At 40.8% G+C, this 16,329-nt stretch overlaps 1 long non-coding RNA gene across 1 annotated transcript in view; it reads right to left on the bottom strand.

Moving 5' to 3' along the window:
* The window catches only part of LOC122802829, a 364,096-nt gene that overhangs the window by 8,549 nt on the left and 339,218 nt on the right, over positions 1-16,329 (bottom strand). Inside the window, exon 2 of the long non-coding RNA XR_006364986.1 lies at positions 846-975. This is a non-coding gene — a long non-coding RNA (uncharacterized LOC122802829). The remainder of the gene's footprint in view (positions 1-845; positions 976-16,329) is intronic.

Raw genomic sequence — 16,329 nt, 5'->3', positions numbered from 1 at the left:
GATGTTAAGTTACATGTTTATGAGATAAGACTTCAGCAATAGTGTAGTTTTATTACTCTTACACAGAGCCCTATTTAGGCCCTAGCTGATTTATTGCTTTCAGTTTTGGTGCCTATGCAAGATAAGGATGTGTATGTAGTCAAACAGAGAGAAAGAAAGGTTACCTGGTAATTCAGCAAAAAAAAAAAAAAAATTGGCAAGTGATATAAGGAAAAGTTACATGAGAAAAGTCAATTCTTGGGTAAGGATAAATCAGAATGGGAAGGTGTGATAAGAGTGCATATGATATTTTATGGGCATTGTGATAGAATAAATCTCCAAAAGAAAGACAGACATTGCAGGAGTGACCATGCCGACTAAATTAAGAGTACAAAGTTCAGTCTAGACATCAGGATTTCTGTGCAGAAGAGTAGGACATAAATGGAACAGTTTAGCTAAATGTTCAAAACACAACAAGACTACAGTGACAGTTCAGCTTTCTCTCACTATCATTGGACAGCAATGTGAGTCTTGGTACAAGGAAAAGGAGACACATTGAATGTGCATTTATGCATGATTAGAACAGTGCTGTGCATGTGTTTTTATCTCCATATATTGTAGTTTTAATCATAAAGAATTGGAATTTCCATGCTATTTCTTTTTGCAGTATTTAATGGTTTACTGCATCATTTTGTGACATACTGTATCATTTTATTGCTGCACCTTAAAAGCTTTGTCTTATTACAAAGCCACCTCTGTCATCTGAGTCCTCTGATATAATGATATAAGAATTATGTTATGCATGAGTAACTAAAATTTATATCTCAAAGACTAAGCAAATGCTGGTATTATAAAATATCTTGTACCTCAAATTAAAAAGAATACATCGACCCTTGAGGAACTCATTTGAAAGGCAGGCTTTTCGACAAGTACCTCTTCTTGGAATACCAGTTACTCTGCATGGTGACCCTTGGCCTTCAATTTCAACTTTTTCACCTTGAGGGAAGAAAATAACATCCTATTATTACTTCTGAGACATAATAAATCCATTCACTGCAAACTACAAGAATAGTTTTGTGTTGTAACATATTACTTGCATAAAGTTAGACCTTCTTAGTAAAAAAAGTCTGCATATCATTGCTGGAGCCTTCCTGTGTCCTGAAAGAGTGTTCTTCAAACTATCTGGAAATAGTTGCTCTGCATAAGGGAGGTACCTCAAATGAATTATCTAACTTTCGCCCAATAGCCCTTCTCTCCCCCATTGCAAAGATTATGGAGCGATGCATCCATCGGCAATTACTTCAGTATCTCCTACAAAACAACCTTCTAGTTGACTGCCAACATGGTTTCAGGCCTCACCACAGTACCACAACAGCTCTTCTATCCTTTACAGATAGCATTAATAAAAACAAGAATACTAACCTACTATCTTCTGCTCTTTTTATAGATCTCTCAAAGGCCTTTGATATGGTTAACCACCAAATACTATTAAATATACTTGAATCACTTTCCCTTGATCAGCAACTAGTAAAATGGTTCCAATCCTACCTTGAAAACAGGAAACAAGCAGTCCTCTGGGAAAACAATCTATCTTCTCAGCTCCCTATCACCCTTGGAGTCCCTCAAGGATCTATTCTTGGACCTCTCCTTTTCACAATTTTCATTAATGATCTAAAAACCTTCCTTCCACAAACTACATGCATACAATATGCTGACGATTCAACTCTGGTATGTGCCGCATCATCCCCTGCTGAATTACAGGCTAACACACAAACTGTCTTTACTTTAGTGGAAAACTGGTTCCATCAACGTTGTCTCCTCCTGAACCCTAAAAAAACTAAATTACTTCTATTTACTCCCACACAGAAATCCCCTCTATCAATCTCACAGTAAAATCAAAAATGGCACAGAAATAGCACCTGAAACCACCACCAAACTCCTCGGTGTATTAATAGATAACCATCTTACCTTCGACTCACATATTAACGCTACTATTAAATCAGTAAATAGAAAACTTGGATTCCTCTACAGAATCAGACCATTCCTTACAGAATCAGCAAAGATCTCTATTTCCCAAACCCACCTTATTTCCACCCTACTCTATGCCTCACCTATATATACCAACCTATCCAGAACTAATCTAAATAAGCTAGCAACCACCTACAACAACATAGCTAAATTTGCCACTGGTACCCCTTCCGTACTCACCACTGCCTTAACCTTAGACATCTCGGATGGCTGGAAGTACAAAACCAACTAGTTTACCAGCAACTTATTTTATTCACAAGATTTTACATCATCCTTCAAACACTCCCATACTATGTAACCTAGTAAATTCTTATAAAAACCTTCCTACCCTAAGATCAGCTAAAAAACTACAAGTAGCCACTACCAAATCCTTTAACAAAGCTGGAGACTGCCTATTCTCAAATGCAGTTGGAAATTCCTGGAACAAACTTCCAACTGAGATCACATCCCTTACTTCCACCAACCTTTTCAAGAATCAGCTGAAAAACTTCATGAAAACCAAATGGCTTTGCCCCTGCTCTCAGCCTGACTGATACTTATTTTCTCCTCTTTCTAACTCTAACTCTCAAACTTGATTTCTTTTACTGAAACTCCTCTACCTTCTTTATATGGCAAGTTTAAATACTTCTTGCTCTCTTTTTTTGTATCTCCCCATTATGACTTTCTGTATATTTTTTTGCTTACTGAAACTGAACTAGAACTTTTTCTTTTTGGCTGTTAAAAAAAAAAAAAAACTAAAAAATTACTACTTGTACTATATTGTATAAATGTTTCTTTGTTTCTGTCCTTGTAATTGTCTCGGAGCTTTTCTCCTCGGGCCTCTACTGAAAATGGACATATATCCAGTTAGACTAGCCCGGTCAACAAATGTAAAATAAATAAAATAAAAAAAATAAATAAAAAATAAAAATATACAGAGCTGAGTATATTTTTCCGGCACTTCAGAGTTGTCTACTGGTAATTGTTGTTTGACTAATTTTATATCATTGCTGGCTGACTTCAGAGTTGTGCACTGTTATTTTTGCTTCACTGCATAATTTTTCAGATCTCTGCTGAAGGTGTTGGTTTTCCCATACCCACCCCCCCTATTCCTGTGTTGTTGTTTGGATTTGTGTTTTTTTGCAGTTGCCTGCCCCCGCTGTGGATTTGGTCTGGGACACTCCACCCAGTAGAAAAACCACTTTAATGTGAGGAGCAAAGCTTTCGGATAAAATCCTTTATCAATACTGAAAATACAAATGCAAATGCAGAGTATATATAGGTCTAAAAAAGTCATATGACCGGCAGCCAAGAAGTCACATGACCCAAACATTAAAAGAAAACATGTAGAAATAAATAAATATGCAAAGCTAAAAAATGCAACAGCATAATGCATACATGAAAACAAAAAAACATTTAAAAAAGGAAGAATGTATATTTTTAAAAAAGGAAGAATGTATATTTTTAAAAAAAGCAAAGTTTTAACCTAAAAATCACATGTACAATCTTATACATAAAGAGAAAATCTCATAATCTAGATCTACTCATTCTGACCAAAATAGGTTTAAGGCTGACAGTACTATTCAAACCAGGGGGTGAGTCACCCATCAATCTAATTATCCAGTTGTATTCTTTAATTTCTAATTTGTTATTGATATCACCACCTCTGGGTGAGGGTGAAACATGGTCTATAGCTTTAAATTTAAATACATGCTGTTCACCAAAACATAGCCTGTGTTTATATAAAGCATTAGTGTCCACACATCTTCGGATTTCAGACTTGTGTTCTGTGATCCTATCTTTAAGTTTACGCGTGGTTTTACCCACATAGAAAGAGTTGCATAATACTGACTCACCCCCTGGTTTGAATAGTACTGTCAGCCTTAAACCTATTTTGGTCAGAATGAGTAGATCTAGATTATGAGATTTTCTCTTTATGTATAAGATTGTACATGTGATTTTTAGGTTAAAACTTTGCTTTTTTTTAAAATATACATTCTTCCTTTTTTAAAAAATATACATTCTTCCTTTTTTAAATGTTTTTTGTTTTCATGTATGCATTATGTTGTTGCATTTTTTAGCTTTGCATATTTATTTATTTCTACATGTTTTCTTTTAATGTTTGGGTCATGTGACTTCTTGGCTGCCGGTCATATGACTTTTTTAGACCTATATATACTCTGCATTTGCATTTGTATTTTCAGTATTGATAAAGGATTTTATCCGAAAGCTTTGCTCCTCACATTAAAGTGGTTTTTCTACTGAGAACGTTGTTTGTCTTGCTGGACCTCTTGGCATTTGTGTTTGGACACTCCACCCAGTCCCATCTCTTAACCCCATTCTACCTAATAGACTCCTTCTGGATTGTTTTTAGTCATTTTTAATTTAATTGCATTTTTTAAACTGTTTGGTCTAACATTGCTACATACTCAAGTGTGCTAGCTTGCACTGCATTTGAATTGTGTTGACTGCTGTTTTAGCTACTTTTCTGTATATGTGTATATATATATATATATATATATATATATATATATATATAAAATACCTTTCCTGTAACTAGTGTAGTCCAGATTCAGATTTGCTGTATCCAAGACTATAGGTAAGCTTCTGAGCCCCCCCCCCAAGCTTTCTGTGTTGGAGGGAAGCCATCTAGCTTATCAGTGGGAGTGTTAAGCACTAGGTAACCTATCTACCACATAAGGAGTGATTCTGGCCCAGAAATTGTAGTTATTGGCCGTTTGGGCAGTTCTTCCATCTCTCTCAACTTTCTGATTTAAAAGCCCACATTTGCACTTGTTTCCCCCCTTTCCCGTAACTAGTTTAGTCCAGATACAGATTTTTACTTTTAGCACTTGAATTTGCTTATTTGTGATCAGCACTTGTTCAGAACTTGTAAGCACTAAATAACCTGCTAATTACTACAGCACTCAACCTTCCTCATTACCTAGAGGAAAACAGTTTTGGTACTTACTTTCCTCACTTGCGTAAAGAAAAACATCTCTTGTACTCACTTTCCTCACTTATCTAGAGGAAAATAGTTTTTTTATTCAGGCATGTCCAAGGGTCCGCTCCCAGTGTTCTCTCCTGTCTATCTGATGAATCTGGGCATCTTGGGGCAATGTAGAAATTGCCTCATATGCACAGACAACCCTCTCCTCCTACCACCCAACACTACAACCTGTGAGAGATGCACTTATCTAGCCAAACTGGAGGTAAAGCTCACTCCAATCAAGACTGAACTTGACAGTCAAGTGGAGAAGGTAAACACTTGCACCACGCCACAATCATCACATAGTCTCACTAAATGTACAGCACCAAAATCCACACATAGAAACACAAAAACATTTACAAAGGCTCTCAATAATAATCTGCTCAAGCAACAGAGACCTCCAAAGCAGAAATCCAAGCAACATCCACCCCCAACACAACCCAAATGACACATAGCCCGCAGACTCAATGTGCCACTCAACCACAGCCAATAAGGCAAAACAACGTACCCAAAACACTAGTCATAGGCGACTCTATAGTCAGGCACACCGATGTCCCACTCACCAGGCTAAACAAGGAGAAGGTTACTGTCAGCTGCCTGTCGGGTGCCAGGATCTGCCACATCCACGCACTCATGTCACTCCACAACAAGTACAAATATGACTCAGTCATTGTCCATGTTGGTGTAAATGACCTGAGATGTACCTCCCTGGAATATATGAAAACAGACATGGAAGAGCTCTTCGATCTTGTAGCCCAGGCAGGTATGACCAGAGCCCTGAGTAGCATTCTGCCATCACCCAGAATGATGCCGCACTACAAGGACAAAATGATTGACTTCAACAATTGGCTAAGCTTCTGGTGCCATTCTAAAGGGATCCAGTATCTGTCTGCCTGGGAAGACATGGCCGACAGACCATGATGCTTTACCAGAGATGGCCTGCACCTGTCACCCCTGGTGTTCCAGATACTGGCTAAGGTTCTTGCCGCCCCTATAGTGCCTTTTTAGGCAAGGTTCAAATGACAAATTCACCACAGTAACAGGAACAGGCAAGCAAAACTAGGGTGATGCTACTCAATGCTAGAAGTCTAAATCTCAAAATGCACTCACTCGAGGCACTCCTTAAAATGGCGAACATCGATATCTGTGCAGTGATTGAGACCTAGTTCAATGCTCCAGAGAGCACCCCTGCACTACTAGGCTTATAACTCATACCACACGTTTCGGCCATGTAACCTGGACCAGAACACCAAAGGCAGAGGTGTGTCCATATTCATTAAGGATATCCACACCATCAGGCTAGTTGATCAGCATAATGCAGCCAAGGTGATCCAAGTGCAACTAACTCTGGGCAAAACTGCAATCCAAATTGTAGCTTGCTACAGATCACCCACCATGCCCCAGGATTCCCACTCCTCTTTTCTTGATGTACTGGAAAATATTAGGGTTCAACCAAACACCCTAACAATGGAAGATTTCAACTACCCCACCATTAACTGGGAAAACTACTCATGTACCAACTCCTTCGCTCAACGCTTTCTGGAATTCATAAACTCCAATGCCCTGGATCAACATATCCACACCCCCACCAGGGGAAACACTATCCTATATCTAGTCATTACCAATATGAGTGACCGGTGTTCCACACCTGAAGTGAATGCCTCAGTGGTCCGATCCGACCATAAGCTAATTACCCTAGATATCCACATCCTGCCTCCACCTCCATTAAGGAAACCATGGTAATAAATTTCTCCAAAGCCAACTTCATGCTTCTTAAGACAGAAGTGTTAAACTTCATGACACCCATGCAGATGGACAATACAGTTAAGGCTACTGAATCCTACACAATTGCACTTTATAAGCATTTGCATGAGTGCATGGATCATGCCATCCCAAACAGAACCAAGATGCTATCCTCCAAAAAAAGGAAGCCAATCTGGTGGTCCCCTGCCATAAACAAACTGTACAACAGAAGGAAGAAACTCTTGCAAAAGAGAGCAAAATCCCACAAGTGGAGGAGCTCCCTGGTCAGCCTCAGTAAGAAGCTGCGATCCCTGATAAAATCCTCCAAAGCTAGTTACGAAAACAAAATTGCCACTGATTCTAAAGACAACCACAAAGCATTCTATAGCTATGTCAAGAATCTCAATGGCAACACTCAGATCTGCTCTGAGTTACAGCACAATGGCACTAAATATACAGACCCAACTGATATTTCCAACATCCTGGCAGATAGGTTCAGTGCTACCTTTACCCCCCTCTCACCCCCTAAAGAGCCCATCTCTATATGAGAAGAATACAAAGTTCCTATAATCACAGCTGCACAGGTAAAAACCACACTCTCCAAAGCCAAGAACACAGCATCCATGGGACCAGACAACATCCCAGGCTGTGTTCTACATGAACTACAGAACGAACTGGCCCCCACCTAAGTACCATGTTCAATCATAGCCTCACCTCAGGCTTTGTGCCTGTTGAATGGTGCACAGCAATGGTTATCCCACTCCTCAAGGGGGGAGCCACCATGGACCCCTGGAACTACCACCCCATTAGCCTGACGAGCCTGGTCTGCAAGGCCATGGAACGTATCATCATGTAACTTATAAACAAAGACATTGGTAATCTCCAAACTCTGAATCCCACCCAGTTCAGGTTTGTAAAAGGCAGATCATGTCTCCTAAACCTGATAGACTTCTTTGAAGCAGTCACCAAAGCCGTAAACAAGGTTAAGGTGGTTCACACAGCCTATCTAGATCTTGCCAAGGTTTTCGACACCACCCTCCACTCTGGAATTATAGATAGACTCTCTAAACTAGTATAAATCCCTATGTCACAAGATGGGTTGCCAACTGGCTCACTGACAGAACCCACACTGTGAAAGTAGCAGACTCCAAATCCGACTTCAGACCAGTGACAGGTGGAGTACCACAGGGTTCAGTCCTGGGTCCTATCCTGTTTGGTATCTACTTCTCTGAAGTACAGGCTAACACAGAAGGTCTTTGGCTAATGAAGTTCACAGATGACTGGCAACTAGGAGCCATAATTGAAACTCCTAACGATGTGAACATCCTACAAAAGGGCCTCACTGAGACGGATGCCTGGTGTCAAGGCCATGGCCTCAAGCTCAATGCCAAAAAGTGCATTATCATCCCCTTTGGTAAAACCTCTGTACCCATGAACTACAACATAGGCGGTAGTATACTTAACACCAGAAGTGTGATAAGAGACCTTGGGACACAGGTGGTCAGTAGTCTCTCCTTTGATAATCACATTGCCACAGCAGTCAGGAAATCCTTCTACGTGGCACACCTCATCACAAAAGGTTTGTCATCCAGAAAAAAATAGGTCATTGTTCCCCTCTACTCATCACTCATTAGACCTATTATAGAGTACAACGCCTCTTTTGGTATGTACCTCACAAGACATCTACAACAACTGGAAAGGCCGCAGAAATACCTCACAAAGAAGATTACCGGCAGACCATCTAAAAAAACTCCAGCTTTACTCTGTCGCATATCGCCTACTCAAAGGTGATCTCTGCCTAACATACAAAGCTATGCCAAACCCAGAGCTGTGGGACATGCTCCACTTAAAGAAATCCCAATCCCTGCGAGCTACACGCTCTAGGGACCTAAACCTTGTCACCACAATAAACAGAACATGCTGGAAGGATAGATTCCTGTCCCAGAGACTTCCCATACTGTGGAATAAACTACCTATCTATATAAAACCAAGCTCCTCATTAGCACTATTCAAGAAAAATCTTGATGATTGGATGGGAAATAGGAAATTCACCCCGGGGATCACCTCTGTGGCTCTGCTCGACAGTGGCACAGGAAAATAATTTTCTTGGGTGGCAAAAGTCAGGGTACCTTTTTGGCTGGGCTTGTATAGGCCCCAGGGCTGATAGCCTTGTACCTACCTATGAACCTATGAACCTATGAACTCACAATAAACTAAAACATTAAAGAAAGACTTCTGAAACCAAATAGGGTCAGAGTACCCTAAAATGTGAATTTAGTAACAAGTTACACTGTCTGCACTCATTCACCATAATAAGCTTTGTACATGCTTCAGTCCATCATTACCGTACACTTTCCAGTCCTCTGTGATCATGAAATTTTAGCACATATTGAATTCATTAAACTACACTACTCATTCAGAGAATCATGAGTGGTTTATGAAGATCACCTTTAGGTGTGGGGAAACCAAACAGGAGATGGTTCACATATTTAAATCCTAATAATTAATAAGTATCTTTTTTATAGAGCTTTAAGGTATAAAATAACATGATAGCAACAATTTAAGGAAACATACTGTCACAGGGGCCATGTGTTATGTAAGTGGTTGCAAACTTGCTGGATTATGACAGAATAAATAATCCAAAATGAACTGAGCAATGTATCATTTAAGAAGCTGAGGAAAGTTCCATGATTTAAAACAAAAATGGTAAGAATGTAAAGTAAACTTTAATATATCCCTTCTTTTGCAGCCTTGTTGTACATTGTATTCTCAGTCAGTGTAGGAACTGCTGCATGCCCACACATAATGAGTTTTTACTTGACACAATAATACAGTTTGTGACAGGTGTTCCACTTTGTCGATGCTGTCTTCTGATCATCAGCACTTTCTCAACAAAACATTCCATTACTTTCCAGATCACTGAGGTTGATGGTTAGTCAGTAGGGGCCAACACTTAGGTAACCATCAAATATGGGCTCAATTTTTTTTTTTATACCCTGTTCCTGTTCATCTACCCAGTAACAGCTCATGCATTGGGCATGAAATAACCATCAGCTGTAAGCTGCCCTCTAGTTCCACAAAGGTTAACATTGGCAGGACTGCCCCATCTCATGCCTCTCAACTTCTTTGCTCAAGAATTCTACACAACATCCAAAAAAACAGAGGCACATAGACCCAAAAATCGTGTCATCTTTTTTATGATTACTCCAATTCACTTAAAAGTTAATAGACTAATTGGCTTTAAATCTACACGCATTTTCTGAATAGAAAGTGTGAAATTCTGATGTGTGGCATTATTGACTGAATGTAATCCACAGTGATTTACCAGAAAATCGAACACTTTAAGAGGGACAGGTCAAAAAAATGAAGCAAGATCAGAGACATTCTCCAAAACCACTTGAGAGGTATAGCTCATCCACAGGAAGCACTGCATGGTTGATTCTCCAGTCTCCAGAGGGAAACTGACTCACATATATGTGCCTATTTGCACACAGCCCTTTCCTCTAGGATACACATACATGAATGTTTTCAGGAAAGGCTACAGAGTCCTCTCCACTGGTGGCAATTCTTTCTTGCACCAGTAGGATATGTATCCACTGTGTAGTCACCCAGGTAAAGTAATAAAAGCAACAACTGCAACAACATTTTGTAACTAAACACTTAAAATCTTTTTACATAATGACTAGTAATAAAGACTTAAACTTAAACAAGTAATAGATTGCAGATAGAAGGATATAATAAGAGCTGTTAAAGACAAAATTGAAACATAATGATTCTGATTGCATCTATATAACCTTTTTCTATCACTTCTTATTGAATTCTGTAGGCAAACACCAATTCAGTCACATAAAACTTTAAGTGGCTTCAGAAGACATACAGGGAGATTACTAAAGTTTGAGTTAACTGACTATAGTGAAAGAAGGCTGCCTTTTCTTTCTTCCTTAGCTCTTGTAAAACTGTTTCACTGCATTCAGGTATGATTAATCCACTGTCATAATGAAGTACAGAAGTCCTGATTTCTGATTTTGCTTTCTCTGTAATTTATTGTTTTCCCAATTACTAAGCAAAAGTCCAAAGAAAGATGAGGAAAAGAGGTTTGATATCTCTTGTAGGTTAGTGTTTCCAATTAAAGCAGAGTAATTTTTTTCTCTTTTAATCCAAACAGCTGAACTCTAAAATGCAGAAATGCAGCTTCTGATAGAAAGCAATGAGGGTGGAAACATTTCCATTCTACTGAACACAGCAGAGGCAATATTAAAAATTACAGTTATAAATTTCATAATCTAATAAATATAGAAATACTTAGGTATGGTTTGTTTTTTGAGGAACATTAATCTGAAAATGAAATGTTCTTGTGAGTGTCATCATACTGGGCAGGATTCACGAAGCCTCTGTGTAAGAGTTACAAGGCTTACACGGAGGCTGCAGTTAAACGGTGTGACGTCAGCATGTCATGCATATGCATGAGGGCATGCTGAATCACACCTAAGGGTAACACTGTCCGTGTAAGACAGTAGGGGGCGTGCCCGTAGGGTGAGCCCTGCAAACGGACATGCCCCCAGAAGAGTAAAAGTCCCGAAAGTAAACCCCCACGACAGAGTCCGTGTAAATGTGAATAAATACAACACAACACATGCCCCCACAGACTATGAACATAAAATGTAGAAAAGAACATCTAATATTTTTTTTTTATAAGTTGTAAAGATGTTTGCCCGTGAGTGCGCTCGTTTGCTCGGGCGTGCCCGGTGCTTAGCCACAGTTAGCAGTCAGTGGAAAAGCATATAAGAACTAAATATGCAAAGTAAGCCAAGAAGCAATAGTGTAGCAGTAGAGACGTCGGGTGAAGAGGAGGCAGTCATGGTTCAAGCCCCCACAGCATCAATTTTTATTTTTAGTGAAATAAGCACAAAACGAGTCCCTGACATATATGTACATATATACAATTATATTTTATATAAAATGTAATGAAATGGGCCATGTATTTTGAAGAAATGTGAGATAAAAAAAAAAAAAAAAAAAGTCAGATGTGCCCATAGCTGAGCTACAGTCTAACAAGCTGAGGATATCTGCTTGTAGGTGAGCAGTGTTTTAACAGGTGTAAAATTAGTACCCGTAGGTGAGCAGTGTTTTAACAGGTGTAAAATGAGTGCCCGTAGGTGAGCAGTGGTTTAATAGGTGTAAAATGAGTGCCCGGGGTTGAGCAGTGTTTTAACACACTGAAACTGTGTGCCCGTAGCTGAGCTGAGTGTAATATGCGTGCTGACAGCCAAACGGCACGTAAGCCAGAGTGATCCATTTGCATGGAGCTGTGCTCCGCGCCAACAAGCTAACCGACGGGCAACGTTGAGCAAGCTGTATCAAAACTGCCTTTAGACAGACACACCTCCTAGCCTGTGTAGACAGTCATAAAATATAAAAAGCAATGGCCAGGTTCGAACCCAGGATACCATGCACCATAGTCAATGTACGTTGATGCATCTGCCCTGTTCATACATCCAAACCTGATGGCCTGTCGCCATCAATCAATCCTGCATGTTGTTGGATTGTGTATTGCTGTTCAAATTATGCATGTGTTATGCTTGCTGTTCAATGGCTTGAATATATGGGTGTTTGGTTAATAGGAATACTAATGCATGCTGTTACAACTAATTGTGAATGGTATTGTACGTTACTAACCCAAACTGTCATAACATAATGCAAAACATAGGACGACAGGGAAGGCGGGTTCCAGCGGACCCACCTCTCCCACCTCAGCTGGTGAGTGCACCTGGCAGTAGTGCCCAGGTCGGACCCTCCTCCGGTGACCCTGTGCCACCTGCGAGTGGAAGCACTGCAGGGATGGGGCTCATCCCCCCTCTGCAAGCATGACGGGAGGAGAACATCCATTCACCCTCCGTAGTGTCCGGACTGTGGTGCATAGGGAGATCCAACACGCTGTGCTTGGACCCCTATGCCAGCTTGAGGCATGGGTGGCACAACTCACGGGTGTGCCTGCTGCCCAGCCTACACAGCCCCCAACAAAGACCCGTCCTGAGCAGTGAAGGCACAGTGGCAACTGCCCATGGGTGGGGATCTCAGTTCCACTGTTGCCATCTGTGGGCTCATGGGCTCGAGATATCCAAACATCCATCCCCTGTCAATTGTGTAACCCCCCCCACATGTGTCATACACTGCCCCTGTATGCATCTTGTTTGTCTTGTCTGTTAACCTACCCAACCTACCTCCCCAGCTATACCGACTTCCTGTACCTGACATACCACTCTCACCTGAAAAAAAAAAAGGGCACTCTGTACCCACAAAAAAATTATGCCCCATACATAGCTGCCCATTTTGCACACATGTCTGCTGGACATGTAAACTGTCAATTACAATTGGCTGTACAAGTATTATTGTTGTCCTTACACCTCTCTCAGGGGTGGAAGGTTTCAAATGTCACACCAAATTGCAAACATATGCACAGCTGTTGCTGATGAAGAAATGGGCAGCTATGGGCCTTACCTACATCCCTCCTGCAAAACCCGAGCTTGTTTCCCTACTGTCCTACCCTCTTTGTGACCCCCTTTTCACCACTTTCCTATCTCCCCATTTTCTTTTCTTTCAAAGAAAATAGCGCGGGTGTGCACAAGAGTAAGCACTTTTAAGCAGTAGTAAGCGGGTGTGCACTTCTGTGCACTTAGCTAAGCGTGTGTGCGTGAACCTAAGCGGCATTGTGCATGCGTGACCTCCGCGCAAACCAGCGCTAACCCGCTTACAACTGCTTAATAGTGCCTTAGTCACTCTGAATGACAAGGCCTGTAGTTTTCTCAGTAGCAAAATAAAATACCTCCCTCAGTCTCGAACCCAGGACCTTGGAAACACTAGTCTGCATGACTTACAACTAAGCCATGAGTGCTATACAAGCACATTGTGCTGAAAGAAATATATCATAAAATAGTAGGAATTAATTTAAAGGGAATATACAAGTCTAGCACACAAAGCATGTCATGTATATTTACTGTCAAATCTAGTGGATTTGTAAAATAGTATTGTGTGCTGAGAAACAGTCATGCTAGTTGGTAGCTACTAGGTAATAATGTCACAGTAGCATCTGGCAAGCCACACACATAGAGCAGGATAAACACAGCCATAGTTGAATAGTTAAGATTTCAGACATAGCAACTGTGACTGAGTTACAGGGATGTCCCTGATGTGAAAACAAATGTCAACTGTGCCCCACTGACACCCTGCCAAATGTACTAACAGTAGCTTACATAACAACATGCATTGCAGTGTCTACAACATAGCCTGAAATATGAGAGAAATACCAACCCTTACACTCACAGAACAGTGTCCACAGCAAACCAGCATGGTCCCCACCCTGATAATCTGAAAGGGCTATGCCTACCTAACAGACCTTTTTATAGCACAGGCCTGTAATCACAGTGAGAACTGCAATCACTACACAACAGGCTGCATGCAATTAGTAAATGCTGGCTAACAATTGGTGCAGAGGCCATCACATGGACATGTGCAGATACCTACAAAAGCATCCTGTACTCCCAGTCCACACATGCAATACTGTCATTGCACCCGCTGGAGGTAGAGAGAGAGAGGGAGAGAGAGAGAAAACCAAAAAAAAAAAAAAAAAGAAAGAAAGAAAGAAAGGCAGAAAGAAAGAAAGAAAGAAAGAAAGAGAAAGAAATAACAAACCGGAAACATGAAGGCAAAGAGGCAGACAGCAGGCCAAGCAACTGCAAGCCTACACAAACAGCTGCAACAAACACAGGTAATGTAATGTACTACTATAATACTCTACATACTGTGAACCCTCCGGATGTGTTATTGGTCTGTATCTATGTATATGAGGATGTGCATAGGGACAGGGACATACTGAAACTGTCACTGAAGGCTCCGCATACATATGTATGTGATGGTAGCTATGTGCACATAGCAATGTTGGTTGTAGTGCAATGTACAAGTAGGTGGTACAGTAATGGGTGTTCAGCAGTACATTACTGTGTGTATACATATGTGGACCTAAAAAGGAGTGTATATATATATATATATATATATATATATATATATATATATATATATATATAAAACATGTGTATACGTATGAATATCGAGATATGTATATATATATATATATATATATATATATAATATGCATATGTGTATACATAGATAGAGACGGATGTAGAAATACATAGACAGATATAGTTTCCCAGTGGCACAGTATAGTACTAGGCTATCTGCAGACAGTGTATAGAATAGATTTAGAAACCTGCGCCTCTGTATAGTAGTGACAGAGTGAAGACCCCCCCTACATAATAGCATTAGTGTACTGTGCATCTGTCTAGTAGTGACACAGAGAAGACCCCTGCTGTAAACCTATGATCTCCCATCCACTTGTCAAAGATGCACAGGAAGAGTTTCAGTGAGGGTCTCTGCCTAACATGAACTAAGATCCTGTTCCACAGTATGGGAAGCCTCTTAGTGATGGATCTGTCCCTACAGTATGTCCTATTCATATGTGTGCTGAGGTTTATATCTGTAGCTGTCGTGCTTCTGATGGATTTGGATTGTATGAGGTGGAACATGTCCATCACTACCAGATTGGACATGGCCTACTACATCAGGCACAGATCACCCCTACATAGGCAGTATGCTATGGAATAGAGCATGAGTTGCATTAGTCTGGCAGCATATGGCAGTTGTTGCAGACCCTTGATCCACCTGGTGATGTACTCATGGGGTCCCCCTAGCTGTTGCAAGTGCCAGGTGAGGTACATACCATATGGGGCATAGTACACAGTCATGGGCCTGATAAGGGAGAAGTATAAGGGTACAATGACCCCTTTTGATGTGGATGTGAATCCCTTCATGATAAGGTGGGCAAGGTAGGAAGTCCATCCAACCACTTCGGCAATGTGGGTGTCAAATGAGAGGTCAGCATTGCACAGTGTCACCAGGTCTCCGATTACTTTGTCTGTACTCAGTGGGTTATTGTCTATGTGATAATATGTAGGTACCTTGTCCGTCCAAAAGGGTATGAGTATACATTACATGGTATGCAGTGTCAGGCCATAACTCCGCCACCAGTTGTTGGTGTCCGTGAGGCCTGTCAGTTGGATGTATGTGTCAGCAGGTGTATTGCCTATGGCGCCTAGTATGCAGTCATCTTTGAACATTGTCAGCCACTACCCTCCCATGTCTGCTTCCACATCTGAGAATGATATGCCAAACATGAGTAGTCCCAGGACAGAGCCCTGTGGGACACCACATGTGACTGGCTCTGAGTCTGACATGGCACCAGTGAGGTTGACAATAGGGTTTCTATCCGTTAGCTGGTTTGCAACCCATCATGTGACATATGGATTTACATGTTAGCTGTTGATCATGTCTATGATAGCAGAGTGCAGTATTGTGTCGAATGCTGTAGGCAAGCCCAGGTAGGCTGTATGAACCGCTATGCCCTCAGCAATGGCTATAGTGACTGATTTGAAAAGGTCAACCAGGTTTAAAAGGCAGGATCTGCCCTCTACAAAGCCAAACCGGGTGGGATCAAGTGTCTAAGTCCCCAATGTCTCTGTGTATGGGTACCATAATGATCCTTTCCATAGTGTTGC

This window comes from Protopterus annectens, chromosome 5.part0 (assembly GCF_019279795.1).
Source record: "Protopterus annectens isolate FY-2018-M chromosome 5.part0, PAN1.0, whole genome shotgun sequence".
Lineage (NCBI taxonomy): Eukaryota > Metazoa > Chordata > Ceratodontiformes > Protopteridae > Protopterus > Protopterus annectens.
The sequence above is the reverse complement of the archived record's forward strand: the minus strand, read 5'-3'. Positions and strand labels throughout refer to the sequence as shown.